This window comes from Periophthalmus magnuspinnatus, chromosome 5 (genome assembly GCF_009829125.3).
Source record: "Periophthalmus magnuspinnatus isolate fPerMag1 chromosome 5, fPerMag1.2.pri, whole genome shotgun sequence".
Lineage (NCBI taxonomy): Eukaryota > Metazoa > Chordata > Actinopteri > Gobiiformes > Gobiidae > Periophthalmus > Periophthalmus magnuspinnatus.
Window position 1 is genome coordinate 9,731,755 of NC_047130.1, and position 9,957 is coordinate 9,741,711.

A 9,957-nucleotide genomic window follows, 5' to 3' on the forward strand; every position below is an offset into this window, starting at 1 on the left:
CCCTACAATATATCTGTGAGCTGGTGTAGCCCGTTAACTATAATATAAGTCTATTGCTGGGTTTTAGGTGACATCAGGACATTCCACAACATTTGTGAGTTTACTTTTTGGATATTTCACAGCAAAACACAATGTAATCGATAGAAGAAACTGGCTCTTGTCCCTGTCTCTTCTGATTCTGATTTCTGAACATAGAAAATCGTATAGTTACCAGCGGAGTGTGCAAGGGCTGAACAGCTCAAATGAGGCCAAAAACAAAAGTTACTGTCATCTGTGTTGGGAGGCATCTTATTGTGGGTATTGTAGGAGTCTGGGGATGGTGTACTTCCCACCTGATGATGTCAGAAGGTGGAGTCCATTGTTTCTAACTATCGGGAGGCAGTCGTGTCGCAGTAGCTGACACAGCAAAATGCTTTCAACTTATATATAGACAAGACATACTGAAATCTGTATATAAGCTAACAAAGTGTCTGGTTTTGCTTACGCCTGAAATTATTTGCATATTATGGCCCTTGCCGATTGTTTAAAACACAATTGTCTCTATCTGGTCCTCACCGCTAAACAAAAGGTAAAGCAGCCGATTTCTGGCAGAAGGCTTCACTGCAGCAGCCCGGGTTTAAATTAAGTAGATTTAACACACACACATACTCACACACACACACACGCACACACACATTCCTATATATACTACCGGAAGAAGGCTGGACACTGCAGAGTATAGGGCAGTGATTGCACAAGGTGATCCAGCCATTTCACCTTTCAACAACTCACTGCACCAGGAAATGAGAGGAGAGTCTGAGACTGTTTCAATTAAGAGGAGAGGAAAAAGGCTTTAGGTTGTTTAACGGAAGTGCCCCACAACCTCCCCGAAGGTAAATTATTCAATATTTCTGCATCAGCTTGCCAAAATAAAATAGAACAGATTTTATGCTGGATGCCCTACCTGTCACGTTACTTAGCACACAAAAGCATGGACAACCTAAGAGATTGGACCTGGCAACTTCTGATTGGAGGGTGGATGATGACCAACTGCGCCATTTTCTATTTTAAGTAGACCTAGCTTGCAATTTGTTTAGCTTGGGACGCACTTAAAAAATTCAAACCAACAAATTTATTGTAGGACGGTGAATTCCTACGACTACACCACTGTATATTTTAAAGAGACGGTATTATACAAAATCGATTTGCTATCTCGCCATGCCTGACAATAACTAGCATGCTAACAGTGCACCCAGTCGCACTTCCTGATTCACTAATAATAAAAATGCTCTAATTAGATGCAGGCGGCACACAGTTTTCTCATCTTGACCTTGAGCTTTTGCAAACTGCTTTTACAAAATATCTGTACTAGAGCAGGATAAGTTGCGTTATTTGTCTATGAATTGGGTATAAATTGGGTACATCCCCTTAAATCAACAAACTTCTGGTTGGAGTTCGACTGCTTAGCGACTGCGCCACTGTCTGCTGCACGCGTTCTGTTCATATTGAGTTGTTGTGATTGATTAAAACAAATGGTGGTCTCTAGCTAACATTTGATCTTCTCCAGCTAATACAATTGAAGCGTTTCTCAGAAGTGCAGCCCTGTGAGGCAGAACAATTGGACTGTGTACCTGCCACAGAGGCTTAAGACGGACTGGATCCATCATCAAAACACAGATTAGCTTTAGCATTAGCCTGAGTGCTATCCAACAGTCCACCGTGCCCTGGACTCCATTTCAACAAACACAAAAGACAAAGACTGGCTCTGTTTAAAGAGGCTTTGATCAGCTACAACAGTCAGACAGCAGACTAACCTCAGCAGCCATGTGCCTTAGATGTTTCATGCATTCAATTTGCTCTGTGGTTAGCGGATGAATGCTTAACACACTATGCCGCTTCCATTTAGTAAAGTTACACCGTGTAAGTTTTCAGGTCAGTCACTATAGAGGTTTGATTGCTTTACCTGTGTCTTCCACAGTATAGCATAAAACGTATCTCTCTCTATGGAGATGCAGTGGCTGAGTGGCATTGAGTTCGATTGTTGGGTTGCCTTGGGTTTTTCTGTGTAGAGTTTGCATATTCTCTGCATGGATGAGTCAAATGCAGAGGACAAATCTCCCTACAGGAAATAAAGTGTATTTTACCAAGTTGAGATACCACCAGGCCAAGGTGCAGGTCAGATCAGCGGAGAAGCGAGTCCCTCTCACAGTAACAATACGTTTCTGAGCAGAAAACCCCCCCAAAAAACAACAAAAAACTGATAGCATTACCTTCTTTTGTTGTGCACTTTTAAAGATCAGATCCTGATTATTAGTTATGTCTTAAAAACATGAAAAAATAAATAAATAAAATAAATAACTGAAGTAGTTCATTTAAACAGTTTGCAGGGGTCCAAAGTCATTCCTTGATTTATGCATTCCAAGCATCCTAATTAATTTATAAGCAATTTTTACAACTTTCAGAGGCCAGTTTTGCCATCACAGGAATGCTAACAACAACTAGCATGATCACTGCACACTTCCTGATCCTCAGACAGTGAAATACTTTATAATTCGATGCAGAGAGCACACAGCGGACATATTGTGACCTCAAAAGCTGCTTATACAATATATCTGTACTGGGGCAGGACAATTTTTGCTCAAATACATGGAAAAAATATAGATCCAGACTCTTTAAGTTATAAAACCAGAGCAAACATGTGCGTATAAAGGCCTTTTCCAAAGCCATAACATAAAATGGGATCTTTAAAGAGGCGGTATGTTACTTCTATGGGGTATTAACAGCTAACACGTAACATATTTAGATCACCAAACGATTTATTAACATGATTGACCCTTTTTTTTCTGAGTCCCTCCTCCCTTTGTTTCGTCTTGGGTCGTGGATGACATAGACTTGCAGACTGAGCATTGGACAGACTCTTACAGCTAACCATAATGAGGCTTTGAACAGGCCCCCGAAGAGATCGCTAAATTACTGAAACGTGCATAGATGATATCTAAATCCTCTTCAGGCATGTTTCTGATGAGGGAACAACGGTCTAACATGGTAGAAAGCTCCAAAAAAACAATTTTGCGAAATCCCCCCTCTTTAATATGCTTTTGGGTTTGGCCTCTTGAAATGAACCAGAAAGGAAGAGCCAATTAAAACTTTATTGACAACATGACATCGCAGTGTGTCAGATGGTCAATGTTTCAGATCGCCACTGGACCTTTACTCACAGCTCCCCCTGCTCGTCTGACTTTGAGAGAAGGTTAACTTTCAAACATAACCTCAAGCACAACACTAATGCATGACTGAAGTGAACACTAATCTATTTTTAATGACAATGTAATGGTGTAGTTAATTTCTGAAAAATAACAAAATATTAATTAACAAACTTGCAGTAGGCTAATCCACCAGCTATATATGTGCCATACAAGTAGACAACTGAAGGACGGGTCACATACAGAGGAGATATTACTCAATGGGAATGCACGGTGAGATTATATTATAATTACGCAGCAGTATTTTATTAGCAAGAGGTGTAATGTGAAGGCAACTGTAGCACTACGTCAGACAGAATGAGTCAGAATGTAGGTGTAATATGGTTATGATCAGTGACACCTGTGAATCATTTATATTTATATTTTAAAGAACACATATTATGCATTTTTGTGTTGCTACTTAACCATGCTTGAAATAATGTCTGTATAGAAACTCTCATTATTTTACATAAACAGTGCTCTCCATTCTAGGATCTGGTGTTGGCGCACCATGTACTGGCAGAAGATGGAATTACCATGGGGAAAAAATTTTAAACTACCTAATAAGCAAGATGTCCTAACATGTTTTTGTAAGCATGCAGTTGTAATGGACGCAATTTGACAGCAGAAATTTGTAGGACAAGTCTGATGATGATTTATAGACTTAAAAAACGAGCAGGGTTTCTACTTGTGACGCAAAAATCCTGAGACAATTCAAACAAACCCTCACAAACAGTGTTTCATGTGTCCTCAGAGGGAGAGTGAATCAAGCTAAATATAACTCCATATATGTTTTTGATAAAGGATCAATGTTATAACATGGTTAAAGTTAAAAAAGTACATTTTGCATAATGTGTCCTTAAAATTGCATGTCAGTTTAAAACTTTGACACTACCACCATGTTTATGTCTCTGCTTATGGATAGCCACAGCAAACAGTGGGTTATTTGAGCCAAAATGGTTATGTAATGCTACTTAATACTATGTGTATCACCATTTGAGGAAAAAAATGAAGTACATCTGAAAAGTAAGTACAGAGCAGTGGGCGTATCTGGGGATAGGAGACAACGGGAATGTTCAGAGCATGGCGGCAAGATGGATTCTCACGATATTTTTGAGCTCATAAACTCAACGAAAATCCATCTTGGCACGCACCTGCTGTAAGGATAATTGAGTGGGTGGACCAATCACAGAGCAGCATTGAGATTTGTGCCACAGCCAAAGGCAAAGTGCCCAAGGGAACCAAAACTCCCAATACAGACTATTGTGTTTGTGAAAAATGTTCAGAAGGAAAGAGCTGTGTGCATTTGTGGACTGGGAAGATGTTTGTGCTTTTCTCTCAACTGGATGTAGCAAAAGTTTGGTTTTTCATCTTGTTCCTGTTGGGACACATCAACCAATCAGATTCAAATAATTGTCAGCTTGATTATCAGGTTGTTAATGTGTAGAATTCGATATAGAGTAGTGTACATCTATATTATCTTGAAGGTAGAATAGATTACTCAAACATAAATCGCTCTAAATACAATTAGGTAAATCCGATGGAGAAATTATAACATGGATAAAGTGGAGACAGACAAACCTTGATAATTAAACAATATTGTAAAATGGTTACCCCAGATGCCCTCCCTGGACACTATACCCTCCCAGCTTATTTAGGTTTGATGTCTACTACAGTAAGTTATAGTGTTTGATTCTTTGAGATAAATTGTTCAATGACTTTAGCCCAGATAAAATAGCACTGAAGCAGACTGAGGCAGAGGAGATCAGACGATGAAGAATGCAGAGACACCGAAGGGCTGAAGGCACTATGGGGTGCTGTTGTTTAACCATCTTTCACCTGCCTTAGTGGATTTGTTGTGTCCTTGGGCAGCACACACTAGTAGTCTTTGATTTGGACCCAGCCGCTGGGCAAAGCATTAGAAAATAGTCTTTTCTCATACAAACTGACAGGTGAAAGTCCCTGATGTCTTCAGTGGACAGTACAGCTCAATTGGTTGGTTCAATTCCACTTTCAAGCAGTAAATATAAGAAAGAGCTGTTGGTGGATAGTTTACAAAGAATGCTCGGATTTGTGTCTCATGCCCCCTGCTGGTCACGGCTGGAAGGGAACTAGAAGCAGAGCTAACTCTAGCAACAATAGCATTGAAAGTATTATACAGGAGTGAACACAATGCCTAAAATGCACATAGCTTGAACTTTATTGAAAAAAATTATTTATATTTACATTTTTTTTAATTTTTTTTGCATTGTTGATAAATGTGTCATTTGTTTTATATGACTTTTTGTGCATCGTATATTAATCACTGTTGTTACAAGTTGCTGCATGACCACAAGTTGGCAACAAGTCATTGACTTGCAAGTCTCAAGTAAATCTCAAGTCTTTGGCCTCAAGTCAAATCAAGTCAAATACAAGCAAGTCCAATACAAGTAAGTCCAAGTCAAGTCCCAAGTCAAAGACAAGCATCTCCAAGTCAAGTCCAGGTCAAGTCCCAAGTCAAAGACAGGCAAGTCCAAGTCAAGTCCAAGTCACTGTCCCACAGATTATTTCAAGTCTTTTTTCCCAAATGACCAAATAAAGCCAATATTCCGGTAATTGTAAATATTTTTTTGTGTGAATAGTCCTTCTTACAAACATGCTGATCACAAACAGGTAAGTGAGCACATGCTCCAGTTTGTTTGTTTGTTTGTTTGTTTGTTAGTTCCTGTAAAATGAAGCACTATATAGCTAGACAGATATAGCTAGTATATCTATCAACTGGATTTAGCAGAGCAGCCTAGTATTTGAAGAAAAGCATCAGGTTTTCTCAAGTCACAGGGTTCAAATCCAAGTCAAGTCCCAAGTCTTTGTCCATTTTATCAAGTCTAAAAGTCATTAAAATAGTGACTCAAGTCTGACTCGAGTCCAAGTCACAACTGGTTGAAACTGTTGGCTGAATTTAACAAGATTAACCACTCTTAAATTTGCTCTTCCAAAACGTGTCACTTGCCTTTAACATTTGATTGTGCATTTCTGCCTTTGCCCCCTTAGCTCATGGGGGGCGGACATGTGGAATTTTGTGTAGGATATTGTCATATGGGGTTAGCGGAGATGCTATATTTGCATTTAGATTGGAGCCATATGTGTGGCTGCATGTTAATCTGCCTTACGAGACTGACTCAGACACTCCAGTGAAGCAGGAACATGCTCTCAACAGAACAGGGAGAATACAGATGATCACTCAACACAAGCTAATGGATTCTATTAAAAAGAAAACAGGCCCTCCAATGCTATTAGTAATATTAGGATAAACTGTGGAAATGTGAGCTGATGTGAAAAAGTGATTAGCCAGAAAATTACAGCCAACAATAGTTTAATCAGGTATATGTCAGCCAAAGTCATTTTAGACAACTGATCCTATACATTAAACAGGGGGTATTATGGGAAATCAAGTTTTTGGAGTTTTATGCCATGTTATAATGTTGTTCCCTCACCAAAAACATGCCTGCATTCTCTCCTGTGCCATCCATGCTCCCACGTGACCATTTTTCATAAATATACAAAAGCAGGATACAAAACAATACACAACAACTTCACAAATCTGATGCGATGTGCAGTAGTTTTATTAGTGAGATGCAAGCTGACTGTGTTGTGATAGCGCTCTGAAGGGGGAGTGACTTAGACGTTAAACGTATTAAATATGTTAATACATTGTTGTTGGAAAAAATCATTTTCAAAACAATAAAAGGTAAAATGGTGATTTAAACCTGTTAGCTGTTAGCAGTTAATACCCCATAGAAGTAAAATACCCCCTCTTTAATACTCCATAAAAGTGAAATACCCCAACTTATTACCCCATAAAAGTAAAATACCCCATCTTAATACCCCATAAAAGTAAAATACCCCATCTTAATACCCCATAAAAGTAAAATACCCCATCTTAATACCCCATAAAAGTAAAATAACCCCTCTTTAATACCCCATAAACGTAAAATATCCTTCCTTTAAGTAAAATATCCCCTCTTTAATACCCCATAAAAGTAAAATACCCCCTCTTTAAAACTCCATAAAAGTAAAACACCTTCTTTAAAGGTACACTATGTAAAATTTCTGCTACCTTTCCGCATAGAGATCTTATTTCTTTGCCTGAAATGTTCCACAGTATGGAATTAAATGCATTGATCTTATTCAATATGCGTGATTGCAAAAAAATTACTTGAAAAACATGGATTCTGATTGTGCTCACTTCTCCACTGATCTGACCAGTCATTTGGTCTGATGGCTTGTCTTCACAGAGATAGATTAGTTTCATTTCATACTATAGTGGGATATTCAAGACAAAGCAATGACATCTCTATGCATACAGTTGGTGGACCCATACCAGAAAAGTTACTTATTGAACCTTTTAACAAGTTTTACATGGCACAGATTAAAAAGTCTAACAATAATTTGCATTACTAACACACTTGTATGCTCCTCTTAGTTTAGACTTACTTAATAAACTCACCAAAGCTCTATATAGTCTCTGAGTGAATATTTTCCTGTATAAAGTGTCTGTGTGCCCCTGTTCTCACACAGGCTGTAATTAAAATTCCCATGAGCCTCTGTAACACTGCTCTGGCTTATTATGAATTGATTTTTTCCGCTTCCCCCTCCACTTTATCTTCCTCTCTCTCACTCACTCTAAATCCTCGTTCTTTCCCTCCCTCTCTTGTCTCTCTCTCTCCCTCCTTCCCCTCTTTCCCCCTATCTCCCTTTCCCCGGCCCTCCTTCTCTTCCTCTTCTCTTTCTCTCCATCCATCTCATCTTGTTCGCTGTCCACCTCCTTCTCTCGCTTCTTCTGTCACTCACTCCTCTATCTCTCTTTCCTTCCACCTCTCTCTCGCGCCTCCATCTCTCCACCCCCTTTTCCTCGTCTCCCTGTCTCTCCCACCCCAACCCATCTCCCTTTCTCTCCCTCTGTTCTCTGCATTTTAAGCTGACACCCCCTCCTCCTCTCTCTCCCTCTCCTCTTTCTCCCCTTCCCTCCTTCTTTTCCACTTTTGTTGGTCTTTAAAGACGACGCCCACTTTTTCCTTACCCCCCTCTCTCTCCTCTCTTTTTTAAGCTGACGCCCACTCTTATCCCTCTTCTCTCCCTTTCTCTATCCCCCACCTCCCTCCCTCTCCATATCTCCTCTGTCTTTTAAGCTGACTCCCACTCTTTCATTATCTCTCACTCCCTTTTCGCTTTCTCTACAGCCCCTCTTCCTCCCTCCACCTTTCCTTATCACCCCTCTCTTTCTCCCTCTACTCTTTCTCGCCTCCGCTCCCCCTCTCCCTCCCTCTTTTCTCATCCCCCGCTCTCTCTAAACCACTGTGCCCTCATCCACTTCTCCATATCGTCCCATATAATCTGCTGACTGTATAGAGCCGCGTTATTCCCATTTTAACTTCACTAGAACATTGTGCTACATTCAAAGGAATACATTCACTATTTGTACTCTTTTTTGTTATGTCAGAGCATTTTTTATTGTATTTTTTGGCTATAGTTCTGCTTGTTTATGGTGGGTTTGTTATAATCAGATAACACTACAACATAGCCTTAATAAATAACCTTATAACACAGGTGTCAAACTCAAGGCCCATGGGCTAAATGTGGCCCTCCACATCCTTTTATGTGGCCGTAGACAGGGTAAATTAAAAGGTATGATGGCCTTAAAATGTCATTTTATCAGGAGACACGCAGTTACACATACATTTGCAAAGATGTAAAAATATGGCTACGTAATATTTGTAACTTGAATTAACAATTTAAAAAAGTGGTTACATTTATTTTACATCTGGCCCTTTGATGGCAGTCATTTTGCGAATGTGGCCCTCAACGAAAATGTGTTTGACGCCCCAGCCTTATAAAGAAGTGAATGATTCAATTTTAGTAACAAAACCCTAACCCGTGCATGAAGTAGCTACTATTCCTGAATCTTTCCTAATAACCATTTGTTCATTATGAGTCAGGTCTTTGTTCATGCCTTCTTAAGACTAATTAAGTTGTAGTTATATATAATGAACCCATTTTGTGAAAGGTGCATGTAACTTTTGTATTTTCTTAACATGACTTAAAGGGCCCATATTACACTATATTCTGATGTGTTATAATGATGTTCCCTCATCAAAAACACACCTTGAGTTGTGCTTTGTTTCATTCACACATGTTTAACACACAAACCCTGCATATTTCTTCTGCGTAGTTTTTTCTCAAGCTGAAAACACTCCGTTCCACCTTGTGATGTCATGTGGTAATACAGGAAGTGCTTGCTGTGTTTTTAAACTCCATACATTTTCAGTAGAATCATTTGGATACTTTCAGCCCTGGAGTAGCCCGTCTCTACTGAACAAAAGGTAAAAAGTAGCCAGCTGATCATTTAAAAACTACTGCTTTATGACATAACAAGGTGGAACAGAGCATTTTGAACTTTGGAGATGTACTCAAACATGTGTGAAAGAAACAAAACACAACTCCAGGTATGTGTTTGAAGAGGTAACAGCATTATAACATGGATTAAAGCTCACACAAACTAATTTTGTACAGTGTAGGACCTTTAAAGTAAATCTGTAAGTATCCCCCAAATCAACAACTTTACAAAACCTACTTTGCATATACCCTGCTTATTCGTAATGAAAACGCTGAGAGTGTGTGAATGGAAACTAATCTTGTTCTAATGTTTGACTGTACTCTATTATAATTATGAAAACAGGCCGAAACTCACCTCATTTGC